Raw genomic sequence first — 17453 nt, 5'->3', positions numbered from 1 at the left:
GGGCTCGCTCCTAGAAAAAGGTTACCCATGCTAGACTTACGGTAATATACTATTCCGTAACCGTCTGTTGCGGATTTATTTTTCACAGTAAAAGATTTAAGCTTCATTCTTACTAGGTGGACGAAATAATTACCAGTAATACTTGTGTACTGGTTTCATTATAGTAATTAGTCTCACTTGTTATTAAAAGGAAAATAAATAGATAAGACCAATATACTAGGTAGTATTGTAGTGTAACTGACGAAGATGAGATAAACTATAGTGTTTTGTACATTGTTTCACAACTTGGAGTTCAAATCGGCTACAGCTAGTCTTCCTTTACTTTTTATTTCATTCTTTTGGTTTATACTAATAACAGCTACAGTTTTTACTCAATTGTCTCTTGATCTATAATAGTTAAGCGAAAATAAACTTTATTGTGTAAATCAAGTTTTTTTTCGTTTTTAATAATGTGTGCACATCTAATAATTACTTTAAAATTCCCAATAACTCACACAGAAAAAATATAACTTGTAAACGCAAATTTTGTTTTGAGTCTGCAGGCACATGGGACCATACCCAAGTTTCTGAGGTGTTTGAGTGACCGAGAGTTCAAAATTCTCCCTAAACAGAACACCATTAGTTGCTGGATTAAACCCCGCCCCCGCTGCTTCTACTGTTAATTTGCAGCTGAGATGACTGGAACAATTTGAAATGATGTACCTTGCTCAAAGGCATAATGCATTGCCCAGTTCGATGATCGAACCCACGAATTAATGTTCCTGAGTCCGAAAACCTAACCACTAGGCCGCACTGTTTCATTTGCTCGCATAAGACAAAATATTAAAAACAAACAACAAATAAAGCACGACACTACAACAGTAATCAAAGAAAGACAAAGAAACGTCATTAGAAGTGTAATCATTTTTATCATCATACACGATATTTACATTGTGATAGTTCAGAAACTGATTATACCCGCAAAACTGAGCACCTCGAATTTCAACGTACAGTTTGATAAAGTGGGATAGATTGTATCACTAAAGAAAAGACCTCATAGCATATTTAAAATCATGTATCCAGTACCACAAACGAGACTAAAACTCTAATGGTGCACGATAACAAACTAGATATGCAGACATGCAAAATAAACGCCAGTAACATGAAACCGATTGCTATAACATTGTCTTTATATACCACTAGCAACCTAACCAACTATAACACTTCAAATATAACAATTTTATACTCTACCAAATGCCACAATAAGGGAACACTTCAATGAACTACTACTACAACTACTACTACTACTACTACTACTACTACTACTACTACTACTACTACTACTACTACTACTACTACTACTACTTTGATGCAATAAGATCACAAATAAACTCTTTACATCCGAAACAATCAGCACACAAGCACCCCACCAAGTTTAGTGCAATTCCTCTGCAGATATTATCTTTTGTTCTATTCACCTAGTCACCATAACCACTGGCAAATAATCCCCCTTGTCTCCTCTGACCACCTGACCATTATCATAACAACAAACTTACACATCAATGAACAAAGTGAAAGCAGTTTTACAAACTTTGAAAAATCCTAGTGAAACCAGTTTCACCAGGAAATAGAATCAGTTTTGCATAATTCAACAACATTACAATCACCAGCATAGATATTACAATACATACATGCAACAAAATAATTATAGTCACATCCAAAGAACAGCTCCATAAAACAACGTAAAAATTATAATCCCGATTTTTATAGCAAAAATAACCAATCTCATAAAAACGAAGGACATCACCAAAGGCAATACAACGCCGCACAATAAAAATAACACTCAGCATCAAACAACTTAACAAGGAAATAACAAGGAATTCAATCCATAGAAAAACAGGAAACTTGCAAGCAGTGTATCCAACACAAACCACAAAACTTACAGTAAAACACTATATAAAGTAATTAGCGTTATCAGTAACTTCCACCACACCCTATGTCAAAATAACATACTCCAACACCAAGCAAGTCCTTATCAGACATTTTTCGAAAATCAACTCCTAAAAATCATACAATGAAAGCAAGAACACAAAACGAAAAACACGCACCTCCCACATATACAATGATATTGACAAGCCAACAATGTCTAAGTGGTTACTCGATCAACTAGAATTAGCAGATAAATTCCCCTTCGATTCAACCTACCATCTTAAACAAGCTGACACATTAGACTACATTAGTTAAAGTAGTATAAAATATACGATGTCTTAGCTAGAATGTTTTTCATTCTAGGTCCAGTTCAATGAGGCTTGCCTGGAGTTAAACAACCGTGATATTGGGCCCTTTCTTGCTCAGACACAACAATAGTGAAATCTGAAATTTCTGAAAAGTCAAGCCACGAGAAAATTACAAACATATACGTAAAGCTTTTAGGGCCTGAAAGAATCATTACATTCACCATTTATAACCACCTGTGCTAATGATACATCAAAAGAGCCTCTGCCACAGTTACATGACTTGATACAAATGATAGCCAAAAATGCCTCAAATCATACCTTATTGTTTTAGAAAAGGTCAAATTAAATACTCTTCCTTCACATAGAAAAACAAGACAAGATGGTCACAGTTGGAATGCCTTTGATCAAAGGTCTTTTTTTTATTAGGGATGACCTTGGACGAATAAAGAAAATAACAATAACAATGTCTTATAAAAAGACCCCCTTCTGTCATGAATGACCATGGGATTGCGCCTAGAAAGGAATCCTCCGAGGCACAAGTCCGGGCAAAGTTGTTTATGGAAGACCAGCAGTCGCTCATGCATACCAGCCTATCCTCTTCATGCCACCGATGTTATCCAAGGGAAAGGCAAAAGCTGATACGCCTTGGCATCAGTGACATCGCCACTCATTTCTACACCTCAGTGAACTGGAGCGACTTGAAATAAAGAGCCTTGCTAAAGAATGCAACACACAGCCTAGTCCGGGAATCGAACTTATTATCTGATTGTGAGCTCGACGCTCTCACTACGGAGCCATGCGCCTTCACAATTACTTATACAAAAGTTCTTAAATACAACCTGGAAGCTTTGAAAAATCGTAATTCTCTAGTCCAACACAACTAAAGTGAATTAGTATCATCCATTTATGTTTGCCCTCAATAATTTTAGAAAACCCAATCCATTTATCACAAGTCCGTACTATTTCCAACTCACAACACCGATTCAGACAATTACAATAAACTAATGCACCGATCTAACAAACATAAAGTACATAAATTATAAAACCCCTACACACACCAAACTGTCTAGCATTGATATCAATAATGATTTTGATTCCATACTCCACAGTTAACTTATATACACAGCGCCTTCCCTACAAACAACACTAAATGGTGGTTAGAAAGCTCTTTGCCAAGTCGTCAAGCCCTTGTAGCGTCACGTAAAAATTTCTAATTTTCCGAAGGCTATATCACAATCCTTTCAATATATATATTTACACATGACCTTCCTACAGATCCTTAAAATGCATTCATAACCTCATACGTCAATGACAACACACTCACATCATTCTATTATTCTCCAGACTGCTGCACAACTACTCTAACTGACTAAGAAACTGGCTCTGAAAGGATTGGCTTACGGTAGCATCTACCAAATCCATTGTCTCTTTTTTCCTAGCAACAGCACAGAACATAAGATGAAACCAAGCACCACACTTAAAAATATAAACATACTTCACACAAGCTCACATGCACAGTGTGTGTGTGTGTGTGTGTGTGTGTGTGTGTGTGAGAGAGAGAGAGAGAGAGAGAGAGAGAGAGAGAGAGAGAGAGAGAGAGGGAGAAAGAGAGAGAGAGAAGAAAACACCAAAAACAAAATGCGAAAACTCTCCGAATGCGTAGACGACACAGCAGACAAAACAGATCATATCCAGAACACCCACTTACTGCGTTTAGCCGAAGAACCAACTGTAATCATGTAAAACAATACAGATACATCAAGAATTGTACCAACTCTGCCTTCGCACCGAACCTCCTTACAGTGATACGTTATAAAGTACAAAATATACGTAACAGCGTACTTGTACAGGTTGTACTCAATGTCACAAAATGACCACTTTGAAATGTGAAGAACAATTTATGCCGCAGCAAACTTCATAGACCGTGTCACAACATGATAAATCTTTTTGATACAAATATAATACCCCGGCACCTTGGACACTATGTAAAAAAGATAAGCGGGAAAGCAACGTGCGTATATAATTTCCCTTAGCTCCAAACGTTTCGCTAGGATGCATATCATCAAAAATAAGACCAGAGAAAAACATCTCACAAGAAAGTTTGAATGAAGAAGGATCTCAACCTTCAGAACTATTGTTTTGCCAACTTTGCCTTAAGCCAGTGAAACATGAACTGTTTAGAGCTGCCTGCATAAAATTTTTTATATTCATTGACAGGCAAAGTCCCAGACACTGAGACCCTCAATCGTGCAGAGTTTCCTGTCTATGACAGATCACTGCTCTGTAAATGAAGAGTGCTGTGTTTCTCAATCAGCTAAAAATAGAACTATGTGCCAATGAAAGAACCTATTTGAAAATGCTTGACCTGCTAGAAATATCAGTAAAATCTCTCCCAATTTACACTTTGAAAAGGAAAGAGCACATAAAACAATGTAGTTCTTTACATACAGAATTAATGATAGTAACAACTGAAGCGTCTTTGATCACATGTCTGAACGCTGAGGTCTAATCTGAAACTGAAAATTACAAAAAGAAAAAAAAAAACGCAGAACGAAACAACTATTCTACGAATCTCTTTAAATTATATAAAATGACGTCTTGAATGTTATTTCAGATTTTCTAGTTTTCTAATTCTTGTATTCTGACAGTGTGTTTTTGTTTTTATTTTTACTGACAGGATTATTAAAATTTTTTTTTTTTGTTATTTAACGTGTCTTTACTAAAAAATTTCTGTATTAATCATTACTGATAGTTCTGGTTTCTTTTGGCTCGACATCTTTCTGAACACTATTCTGAATAATACTATTATAAAATTCTTCCGAAAGCTAATCTGAATACTATTCTGAGTGTCATTATAACTAATCTGATGAATCCGTAAAAGTTTGTGGATGAAAAATAAATCACAGTAATTTTTTTTTCCTACGAACTTTTATGGATTGATTTTCGTCGATGCAGAACATCAATTTTTTCGGATCCTGAATCATTAAATGCCCAGTACCTTGCCTGTAAAATATTAACTTTCCATTTTGACACAAGGTTAAATATTTTGGGGGAGAGTGTATCCACTTAAAGCGATATCAATACTTGACTGATATTTAATTCTATCGATTCCGGATTTAAACTCAGAACGTTACGGATCATAATTATCGTAAAGTATTGTGCAATCCACATTAAAATATTTACGTGTCGGATAGTTTGAGCGAACTGTCCCTTCAATCTTTAGGAGAAAAAAGCAAAACGAGAAAATCTAAATAGTCGAAAGGTCTGTCTTGAACGTATGACTTCAAAAACTTTGTCAAACATTATTATAACTACAGTGTACGTGAATCAATGTTCTTTTGTTGTTACTATTATTGTAACTTTGACTACTGCTACAACTAATACCATTACTGCAACTCAACTAACTGCTAGAAATAGTAGCGAAATTTCCTCAGCAATATATGGAGTGGTAACAAATCGGACACCAATGGTAAGCCTGCTCACTTAGGACTGAGCTGGCATTTAACAACGTCATCATCATCATCTACTACTACTACTACTACTACTACTACTACTACTACTACTACTACTACTACTACTATTTTAGATTAAATCAGCCATTCGCTACCTTCATTAATCTAATCATCGATATAAAGCTGGTAAACAACCTACCTCCAGATTAAATACTAAACTATCATGAAAGGGAAACTATCATATTTAATAGGGAATTATTGAGATCATTGATTCTTAATTTAATATATTTTATATCAGAAACTAAGATTATTCGAACCACTGTATGTACAACAATGCACAACACTTCTACAAAACACCATTTAGTCAAGTCATCTCCTTTAACATACGCCAATATAGACCTTCAGAAACACACACACACACACACACACACACACACACACACACATGTGCCTATTTAATTTGGATATGTGTTTTAGCATGCGCTTTCGTGTTTCACTGTCTAATGACCTTTACTACTTTGATTTCTTCAGACACTCCTTGCCTTGATGTATCTTCAATCTCACTTAGGTACGAACTGTTTTACAGCATTGGCTGCACTCGCCTCTAGTCTCTTCGGTATTTCTTTGTACGAGTCCTATTTCTGATTCCAGGTCTGTAATTCCTTGAATATCCATATTTGCTTGACTTTTTACTCCCGATCTCTTGGTCAATCATGGAGCTAAGAATCCTCGATTGCAGTACTCCCAGCATGGATGCAGTCCAATGAGCGAAACTAACAAAACATTTAAAAAATTCGTTCTTTCATTCATCATTCTTTGATTGTCTTGCGATTATTTCGTTTCTTTTTATTTATTTCCTCATTCTTTCTTTTATTGTTTTCTTTGCATTATCTCGTTCTCCCATCCACATTCATTCATTAATTCATATATGTTTTCTTTCTTTATTTTCCCATCTACTTTATTTCCGTCATATTCTCCATATCGAAGGGTCTACAAGAGCACTGAACAATGGTTCATTTAGCAGTTCGGCAAAAAGTCCCATAGAATAAGTACCAGGCTTTTTAAAAAAAAAACTACCGGGTCGATTTATTCGACTAAAAATTCCAGTATGGCCTCAGTCTAATGACTGAAGGAAGTAAAAGATAAAAATAAGTCATTATTTACATTATTTACAATTGACGGATATTTGTCCTCATCTTGTTTGTTGTTAACACAACGTTTCGGCTGATATACCCTCCAGCCTTCATCAGGTGTTTTGGGGAAATTTCGAACCTGGGTCCTCATTCCTAAGGTATTTTTCGATGATGTTATTATTATTAATATTATTGTTATTATTATTCGAACTCGGAATCTTGGGGTTAGTAGCCCGAGCTCTTAACCACTACACCATATGCTCGTCAATAGTGGAGCTTCTACGTAGTCTGTTAGATCTAGTGCCAAATTTCCCTCAAATGACCCCATACACTTTTACATAAGGAAAAGATATTTGTTTCAAATTTTGACACAAGGCAAGCAAGTCTGGGGTAGGGGTAAGTCGATTACATCAACCCCAGTACGCAACTGGTGTTCATTTTATCAACCCCGAGAGGATGAAAGGCAATGTCGACCTCGGCGGCATTTGAACTGGGAACGCAATGACGGATGAAATGCCGCTAAGCATTTTACACGACACGATAACGATTCTGGCGGCTCGCCGCCTTAGGAAAGGATGATAATGCCCTATATAGGCCTAAAAGACTGAAGAGTCACCACTAAAATCCCTTTGATCATTATTATTTTTATTTATATCCTTTCAAAGCCTAGCAAGGCTCATGGGACCGGTTTCCCGGTTTCTATGGCGTATGTGTTCACCCCAACTAGACGAGACGCCAGTCCATCGCAGCGTTACTCAAGAAACAGGAAGAACGTGTGCGAGAAAGTCGAGGTGAAAGAGTACAACAAGGGTCGCCACCACCTCCTGCCGGAGCCTTGTGGAGCTCTAGGTGTTTTCGCTCAATAAACACTCACAACGCCCGGTCTGGGAATCGATCGAAACCGCGATCCTCCTACCGCGAGTCCGCTGCCCTAACGACTGGGCCATTGCGCCTCCACCCATTTGATCAAAGGTATGCTAAATCAAAGATGACCTGAGTCTAAACAGCAGACGCAGCAGTAGCAACAACAACCACCAAAGTTCGTAATGAAAAGAAGAAAAGTAAATATATTCAATATCTTAGCGTTAATAATGGTCACGATCATGGTTTACTACATCAGAAACATTGAATAATTTATCACCTTCTGCTCTCGTATAGCATACGCCACACTTGTCCACTCTGATAATATTATTACTGAAATGCTTTAAAGATTCGTGAATTTAACTTGAGCCCAATGCTGTTGTTATAGTAGTAGTAGTAGTAGTAGTAGTAGTAGTAGTAGTAGTAGTAGTAGTAGTAATAGTAGTAGTAGTAACAGTTGTTGTCGATGATAATGTTGAATAGCCTTGATCAACATATAAGTTTATATATCAAAGTTTACTGATGAAAATCATTGAAATATAAGATAAATAGATAGATAGGGAGAGGGAAAGGGAGATGAAGAGAGGATTCGGGAGAAAGAGTGAGTGAGTGAGAGAGAGAGAGAGAGAGAGAGAGAGAGAGAGAGAGAGAGAGAGAGAGAGCAGACTACTGTTACAGCAGCAACAGCAGCAGAAGCAGCAGCAACAGTAGCAGTAGTAGTAGTAATAGTAGTAGTAATAGTAGTAGTAGTAGTAGTTCAGTACCATACTTTAACGTACTCTTAAAATATAAAGTGGATTATTGTTCAGTGACTGGTCATTTAAAGGGAGTGGTAGTAAGTGGACATGTAGTCGAAGACCCCATTGACAGCTAACGTGAAGTGTGGCAGTTTGACAGAAACAGTTCAAATCATACCGAGATGGATTTGCTTCTGGATAGATAACACAAACAAAAGCGAAGTACTAGGATCGATTCAATCGACTTCACTCCTTTATAACCGTTGATATAAGAAGTCGCTTTCGTTCCCGCTAAGGGTGGCAAATTGATTGAAACTGAAGTCCTTTAAAAAAATGTGAGGGGATATCTATTTGATCACTTAATCTACATGAAATAACCACTTACTCTACATATCATGCACCATTGTCTTTAAAGATACAACACAAACGGGCATATGGCGTAGTGGTTAAGAGCGCGGGCTACCAACCCCAAGATTCCGAGTTCGATTCCAGGCAGTGACCTGAATAATAATAACAACAACAACATCGAAAGATACCTTACGAATGAGAATCCAGATTCGAAAGTTCCCCAAGACACCTGATGAATGCTGGAGGGTATATCAGCCAGAACATTGTATCAACAACAAACAAGATGAGGACAATTATCCGTCAAATGTAAATAATGTAAATAAAAACAAACTCATTGGATAGTTTAGTCCTAAATATAGTTTAGTCCTATTTGATAGTTTATATTGGATAGTTTGGTCCTATTTGAAAAGAAGACCGGATATTCAAGGCTAGAATATTTTTGATCATAAGTATGCTCGGTTAGGATGACATGAGTTGAAAAATAAATCAGCTATAGGTATTATAATATCAATTTGTGCTGCTACATTCTAAATTTAAGTCATACCGAAATCGACTTCATTTTACTTTCTGCTGAAGTTACTAGAATAAACGACATGATATTTAAGTCGTCTGCTAGAAATTGATTTTGGATCCACTAAAAAAAAATTCATATTTGTTTCAGTGTAAAGCAGTCATAGGCAACGTGTCACCTGCGGAAGTTTCTGTATGCCACGCCTAATTTCACGAAGAAAAAAAAAAAACGTGCAGCCTGTCTGATGATGAGCTCGCTTCTTAAAAAAGGCTGTCCATACCTTAGGTGTAAAGTAAAAAGCTGGGGGTCACAGAAAAAAAAAAAAAAAAGATGTTTTGCATGCGGATAAAGAGATAAGTTTTGACCAAGTGCATATCAAAAAACAATTTATTCGTGTTACATTGCTATAGCCTTCATGGGGAGTGTATGGATATCACAAAGTTTTGATTTCTTCTTCCTGAAAATATAGGACCATACAGCCTAGTTCCAAAATAACCAGTATCAGTTTCTTTACTGCCAGGTCATGTTTTACCGGATTCAATTTTACCTTTTATACCGTCTGGTCTTGAAAAAATATTTATGATAGTCACACTAGAGTCAATGCAATTACACTCCTTTAATCGGATATACACAGCTTTCAGCAAAAATGAAATAATGTGTATTATCCTTTCACTTGTTTCAGTAATTTGACAGCGGCAATGCTGGAGCACCACTTTTAGTCGAGTAAATCCACTCCAGGACTTATTCTTTGTAAGCCTAGTACTTATTCTATCGGTCTCTTATGCAAATCCGCAAAATTACGGAGACGTAAACACACCGACGATGGTGGGGGACACACAGACACCCAAATACACACACACACACACACACATATATATATACAACGGGCTTCTTTCAGATTCCGTCTACCATATCCACTCACAAAGCTTTGGTCGGCTAGGGGCTATAGCGAAAAACACTTGCCCAATGTGCCGCCGCACAGAGGGACTGAACCCAGAACCAAATGGTTGGGAAGCAAGATTCATACCACACAGCCACTCCTGCACAATCGTCCTTAGTCGAAAGACATCTGTTTGTTATGTCCTGTTATTATTTTTATTGTATTTGTGTAACATTATTCGTTTTTTTTCCGTCCTTGTTTTGTATACGTTTGCTGTTTTCTTCCAAGGAATCTAATGCTTTTAGCTTAGTTTTTCCTTGGGGCTGGCCAGATTGGAGCAATATCGAGAATAACCAGCCAAAATTGCAAAGATAATATGGATCTCGACTGAGGAAAGAAAACTCCGAATGACCTGTCCTTGTTTTCTTTGTATCGTCTCTCTGGATGTTTTGTTGTCCCTTTCTTGTATCACCTAACTGTCTGGATGTTTTGCATTCTTGTCCCATTTTGTATTATATATATATATATATATATATATATATATATATATATATATATATATATATATGTATGTTTGTATGTATGTATGTATGTATATATCGGCTAACGTACACTGTGTCTCTTATATATATACATACATACATATATATATATATATATATATATATATATATATATATATATATATATATATATATATATATATATATATATATATATATATATATATATATATATGACTCTACCCTGTTCTGTTCTCTCTCTCCCCCTTTCCGTTTTCCCTCTCTTACTTTCTCTAATTTTTTCCCCTTCTTCCCCTTTCGTTTTTCTCTCTCATCCTTTCTCTAATTCTTTTTTCTCCCCTTCACCGTTTTCTATCTGTCTGTCTGTCTGTCTGTCCCTCTCTCTCTCTCTCTCTCACCCTCCTCCTCCTTTACTCTCTCTTGTTGCTCACACATCACTATCGTCCATCTTTCTTTTCCTTCAGCATTCTTATCTATCTCCTCCCTTATCTTTTCTCTTGTCAAAGAATATCCCTCCAGCGTTCGCTACGTTACCTCGTCTGGCCTAACGGCTCTCCATGTTTGTTTTCGCTTGGTTTGTTGTATATCTCCACTGTCTTGTTTTACTTACCAACTTTGACCCTCCGCAAATCCCAAATTTTATTTTGGTTCGCGGAAGCAACTGTTTTTCGAAGTCTCATATTGTCGTTAATTGCTCGAAATGTGGAGTAGATGAACAGACGACAACTGATGAAGGGTCGTTCTTCATGTTACTTGTCTTGTTTTCCATTTGCTTCTCTCGTTGTTCGCATACCCAAGTTTGCCTTCGTATTTCAAGCTGTTTTCGTATTTCGTAATTCATATATATATATATATTATTTATATTATTATATGATTGAATGCCACACATCCATTTCCAAGTAAGCTTATCTTATATATATATATATAATATACGAGAAGCTTATCATTAATGGTGCGAAACTGAGTATTACCAATTGGTTGATAACTGATGAAGAGTTGAGGACTTTCTGTGTTTGTCTTCCGTCCAGTTGTTCACTCAGTATTGTTATGTCGTTTGTTTATTTACCATACATTTTTATTATTTATTAAGTAATGGAACGTAACACACACCAAATTTATATATGTGTGTGTGTGTCTCTCAAAATTGTACAAAAAACAAAACAAAGACAGATAAGGGAACAACAGAGTGTATTAGTTTGATGCTCAGGAAAAATGAAAGAGTCTTTGACGTTTCGAGCCTACACTTGAATGAGGAGAGCAAATAAATGGAAAGAGAGAAAGAAAAAAAACGGAGAGAGAAAAAAAGTATGCGCACATACACACACGTACATACACATATATATACATACAAATACACACACAAAAATACAGAATGTGTGCATGCGTGTGTTTGAGAGAAAGAGAGAGAGAGAGAAAGAGAGAGAGAGAGAGAGAGAGAGAGAGAGAGAGAGAGAGAAGAGAGAGAGAGAGAGAGAGAGAGAGAGAGAGAGAGTGAGAGGGTGTCTGTGAAGGAGAGACATATTTACAAATGCATGAAAAAAAAACAAGAACTTACTTATTAACTTCGAGGAATTCCTGTGGATAAAGTGTTCATTTATTCTGATCATAAAGCTGCCAAGGATTTTGAAGTCTGATCTGGGCAGAACTAAAATGGAAACAAGATTGAAATATGTCAATATATATATCAAGAGAGGTTATATGTTACAGTTTTCTTTTTTTTTTTCTTTTTCACTCTTGCATTTTCAAAGATAAGTCAAAGGAAGAGCGGCAGTAAGCTTAACATTTGCAGTCTCCCCTCAGACTGATAAGAGTTGAGGTTCAGTTTGAATATTTGTTATGTCGGCGTCTACAGCAAGGATGTCTCCTCAATAGACACATAAAAAAGTGGGTCCATAGGGAATTGAAATTCAGAGGCCTGCAGTTTCGAGTAGATAGGACTGGGTGAAATATTCAGAGTTGGGTTTGTAAGGTAACGTTTTTTGAAAATATTAAAAGCGTTTTTGTATGAACAAACAGCAGCTGATTGAAATGCCTGTGTTAAATTAATCATGGTTAAATTGCTGGTAGTAACACTTAAAACATTTTGGCTGAGTCCACCTAGCTTATAATAAAGTTAGGTAGGCAGGCTCCATCACAAATTAAACTTCATTGCTGTGTATAAATATGTTTTGTTCGATTGCAGTGCTAATTTCAAAGTTTCTTTTCGCAACTCGAAATTGAAAACCACTGTAATATGTCTTTAAATTATTTCCCGAACAATGGGGTATAGTATATTTATTTCAACCTGAGTAATTTCTGACTTATAAAAAGTATTGGTGGTCGAATTTAGTCGTAATCAAATATTCCATATTTAAAATATACTGTCACTTAACTTAGCTGTTATTGCAATTTCATTACAGAGAGGTCTCCAACTGCCTATTTCTGACAGGGATGTCACTTGAAAGCAAAGTAGATGCCTTAACATAGTATCCAAGCCATTTTACCAATTGAGTACTGGCCAATTTAAACATTTTGGAGCCTACTCTAGAACGGAGCTGATAGATTAAGAAATAATGTGCATGCTTTTAACACTTCTATCATGGCCCATGATCATATGAAAACACCAACTTAGTGAAATGAGCAGACAGAGCAACTGCTAATGTTATAATGATATTTCTGATTAAATTCCACTACGTAAAACATATTTATAATCGATGGCTAGACCATTGAGCAAAATAAACAAATTACATAGGTAGTAATAAGATACAAATTGTCGACACCTGGTCGTATGGTCTAGTAGCTTATTGACTCGTTGCTTAAATTTGAATTCAGTTGGTCAAGGAATCGATATCGAGCAAATTCCTGCACTCTTTTCTGTTCAATCGATTTATCTTATAATATCTATCTATCTATCTATCTATCTATCTATCTATTTATCTATCTATCTATCTATCTATCTATCTATCTATTTGTTTGTCTGTCTGGCATAAAATGAATAATGACATACATACATACATACATACATACATACATACACACATACATACATACATACAATAGTGAGATATAAATATGTGTTGATGTCCTTGTGTATATATATATATATTTTAAAGAATTGAAAGGGAAGATAGAATGTACTATAAGCTGCGACTAAAGTACGGTACTGGGGGTGACGCCTGGTAGCCGTAAGTAGTGAACGTGGTCTCAAGGCACACTACTAGGGACATGCCCAAAACAAGGTTTACATACATTTTAAAGTCTCCTATCTAAACTTTAATTTTATACATAATCTATGTGTGTGTGTGTGTGTGTGCCTGTGTTTGTCTGTATGTATATATATATATATATATATATATATATATATATATATATATATATGTAAATATTAGATTGATATATGCATCAACATAATTAAACGAATTCCCATTCTCATTTACACGCACGTGCACACACACACACACATCGACAAATGTATATATTTATAGAGATTTCTCGCACATATTTAAACACATTAATTCAGTGATATATGTATATAAACATATTCTTCTGCAAGTACGCATATGACAAATATGCTTTCTAATCTAATAACAAGCCTGGTCTGGCTGTATGCTTGAATTGAAGGGACGTTCATCCGTTCCTATACAATTACTTGAAGACATGTAAATATATATCCTCGTGATATACGTATATCCAGATGTTGCTGTGTGCATCGATATTTAAAAAAAAACAACATTTTTTGCTACAGTTTCTTTATGAAAATATTGATTTTTAACGTTAGTATAAAGTCACAATTTTCAGAAAAGCAGTAAAAGTCAATTGAATCGAGCCAATACTACGTAACTGGTACTTATCTTTTTATTCAGAATAAAGAAGGACGAACTAAATAGTGCACCGATGTTCTGTCAACCAGTTTCTCACTTCACTTTTCTAATTTATGAAATATTAATATTGGTTTCAACTTCAGTACTCAACTGGTACTTATTTTATAGGCCCAGAAAAGATGAAAGGCAAAGTTGATTTTGGTGGAATTTGAACTCAGAACGGACGAAATGCCGCTCAGTATTCTGCTCAGCGTGCTAACGATTTTGCCAGCTCGCTGTGTTATGAAATATTATCTTTATTTCTTAGACAGCGAGCCGGTAGAATCGTTGGCATGCTGGGCAAAATGCTTAGTAGCATTTCGTCTGTCTCTATATTCGGATTTCAAATTCCGCCGAAGTTGATGTTGCCTTTCAGCCTCTAGGAGTCTACAAAATAAGTGCCACTTGAGTACCAGCGTCGATGCAAGCGACTTGTCCCTCCTCGAAATTGCTGTCCTTATGCTAAAATTTGAAACCAATATGATCTTTATTTTTGATAAAGACCAGACCTCTTTCAAAATAACGACCAACAAATATAAAATTTCCTACCTGTAATTTTACAAAAAATAGTTAAATAAGTTCGAATGAGTCTGCAAGATTAGCAGTGGCTTAGGGTTACACATAACGAGTTCAAATGCAGAGCTTTATTTACGTTTTCTATTCTTTGAATAGAGATAATATTTCTTACTCAGAACGAGACGATGGACGTGGCAATTACTTGTCTACTCTTAATTCTTAGACAAAGCTTGGTAGGAATTCCTCACCTATGTAAACAAATGTCATTGAATTTCGGTATTTCTTTGCTGAGACATGCAGTCAAATGCATTTAATGAATTATGTACTAATTGCAAATGAATCAATAGCATAAATAGCTTTCACTCAAAATTCATCTCAAATAAAACGCTGTATAAAATCTTTTAATCGAAATGACACACGTGTAAAAATAATACTTTTAATCTAATAAATCTAAACACATGTTAAATTAATATTGTTCTTATACATCTTATACAATATGTAAAAATGTATGTCGAAAACTCATGTATAATTATTTTTATGTACTTACTATATTTTTACTATGGATATCTTGCACTTTGCTCCATTATGGAGTAGGTGGCTCATGGATGCCTAGCGTTTCCTTTCTTTCTCTTTTACTTCTATAACGACATTTTTTGCTCTTCTGAGCAAAAAGTCATTCAACGCATAAAGTATAGCATATTTTTCCTACTTATTAACGATTTGAAGCTTTAAAAACCCGAAACTTTGTTCACTGTTTCCTCCTAAGAAGTGCATCTCTCTGCAATTCTTGTTCTGTCTACATTTTTCTCATTAGTATCCATGCTTTAAAGCATATGGTTTTGAACGTGAAAACAAAAACTGAATACTTTTTCTTGAAGTTTGAAATTAAATCTTGACAATTCGAGACCACCTTCTGTTTTAGTATACACTTACTGACACAGAAACGTCTCAGCATCTCGTTCTTACTCCCTTCAAAAAAGCCCAGACCTTGTGAATTTCAAGTTCAGTACTATAAAGTAGGAGCTTCTCGATAAATCGACATAGCAAAGTGATATCAGTTCGTGGTTGGGAATTCTTTTCCTTTATGTTACTAGAGGCGTCAACCACACAACGTTTCCCATTTCTTATAAATACGCGGACTTTTGTCGAAGTAAAAGATCATGTTTGCTTTAATCCTAGTGCCTTTAAAGTCGTTAGAGAATCACATTGCCATAAACTGCTGAGGAAAGATCCTGCCCTTTCTAAACCTTACTGTTTTAGATAGTGTAGTCTTAGAAATTTTATATTAAAGAGAAAAAAACGGTGCGATTGTTACAGGTTTTTGGTAACAGGTTTGTGCGATTTAAGAAAAACAAAAAAAGATCTAAGCGTCATAAGTTGAACGCCTTTGATAACAAGTCTGTTCAATTAAAGTTATGACCCCATCCTAAAAAAACAGGAATATATTCTCTTTTGCACGATATATAGCAGCTTAATGTTTCCCATGAAATACATTCGTTTCTCATTTATTGTGTCATTTTGTAGTCTAGTATAATAATTAATATTTGTTTTCAGTTTAGTTATTAGAAACTATATGTAGTTTCTTTTCTGAGAAGGTGCGGTGTAATTAAAAAAAAAATTTCCTGATATTATTGGAGTTATTTACTTTAATTGTTTTTAGAGTTTAAAAAACTGGCGAACGAGTATTTTGTCTTTTAATTACAAAGATAATCCCAGTTTATCGAAAGATTTAAATTCACTACATTGCTTATACATATGTAGTAAGCAGAACCTCATCTGAAACATTTTCATTCAAGCCCATTGTAGATATTTATAATCAACGGCAAATCCTTACTCTTCAGGCTGCATTTGAGTTTTCATATGAGTAAATAGATAACTTTTTATAAGATTTCTATTATTTTCATTGTTACTGTAGTTATATTTGTTATACTCATCATTGTTGAGAAACCACAAGCATGCATTTCTGCTCGAATAACCTGCAGCGTGAACCGGTCGAATGCTTCAGTTTTCGCTTGTGGTCTAGATTGAAGCACAAACTAGATATATCATGGGCCGGATGGGAACAATTATTCGTAAAACTCTATTCCTGATGTAGGCCAAAGTAAACAGTTAAAGGGGTCAATATACATTGTAACAACTTATTCACAATAAAGAAGAGAATATAATTTGTTATCAAATTTCGTTTGCAGAAGTATTGGGGAAAAGCACATCCATAGGGTATATACACAGTTCTATTAAATGTACTAAGAAAGTGACTAGAGACAAAAATTCTCCAAATGAATGCATGCAGTTCTTGAGAAGACCAATGATTGTTGGAAAGCTTGCACTGTTTCAGCTGAAAAAGAAAAACCCTTTTAATATCGTTCATATCGCTAGAATCCATTTGTGTAGATTATGTGGAATATGTGTTTAAATTTGAAAGACAGCATCTCTTCT

General features: G+C 35.5%; 1 protein-coding gene across 1 annotated transcript in view; it reads right to left on the bottom strand.

The window, feature by feature from the left end:
- Positions 1-17453, bottom strand: part of LOC106881251 (uncharacterized) — a 247435-nt gene that overhangs the window by 204022 nt on the left and 25960 nt on the right. Inside the window, exon 2 of the mRNA XM_052967047.2 lies at positions 12218-12307. The gene's annotated coding sequence lies outside the window, so the exon portion shown is untranslated. The remainder of the gene's footprint in view (positions 1-12217; positions 12308-17453) is intronic.

The sequence above is a fragment of the Octopus bimaculoides genome, chromosome 4, assembly GCF_046866305.1.
Source record: "Octopus bimaculoides isolate indiv1 chromosome 4, ASM4686630v1, whole genome shotgun sequence".
Taxonomy (NCBI): domain Eukaryota; kingdom Metazoa; phylum Mollusca; class Cephalopoda; order Octopoda; family Octopodidae; genus Octopus; species Octopus bimaculoides.
This window is presented reverse-complemented; position numbering and strand designations above follow the sequence as displayed.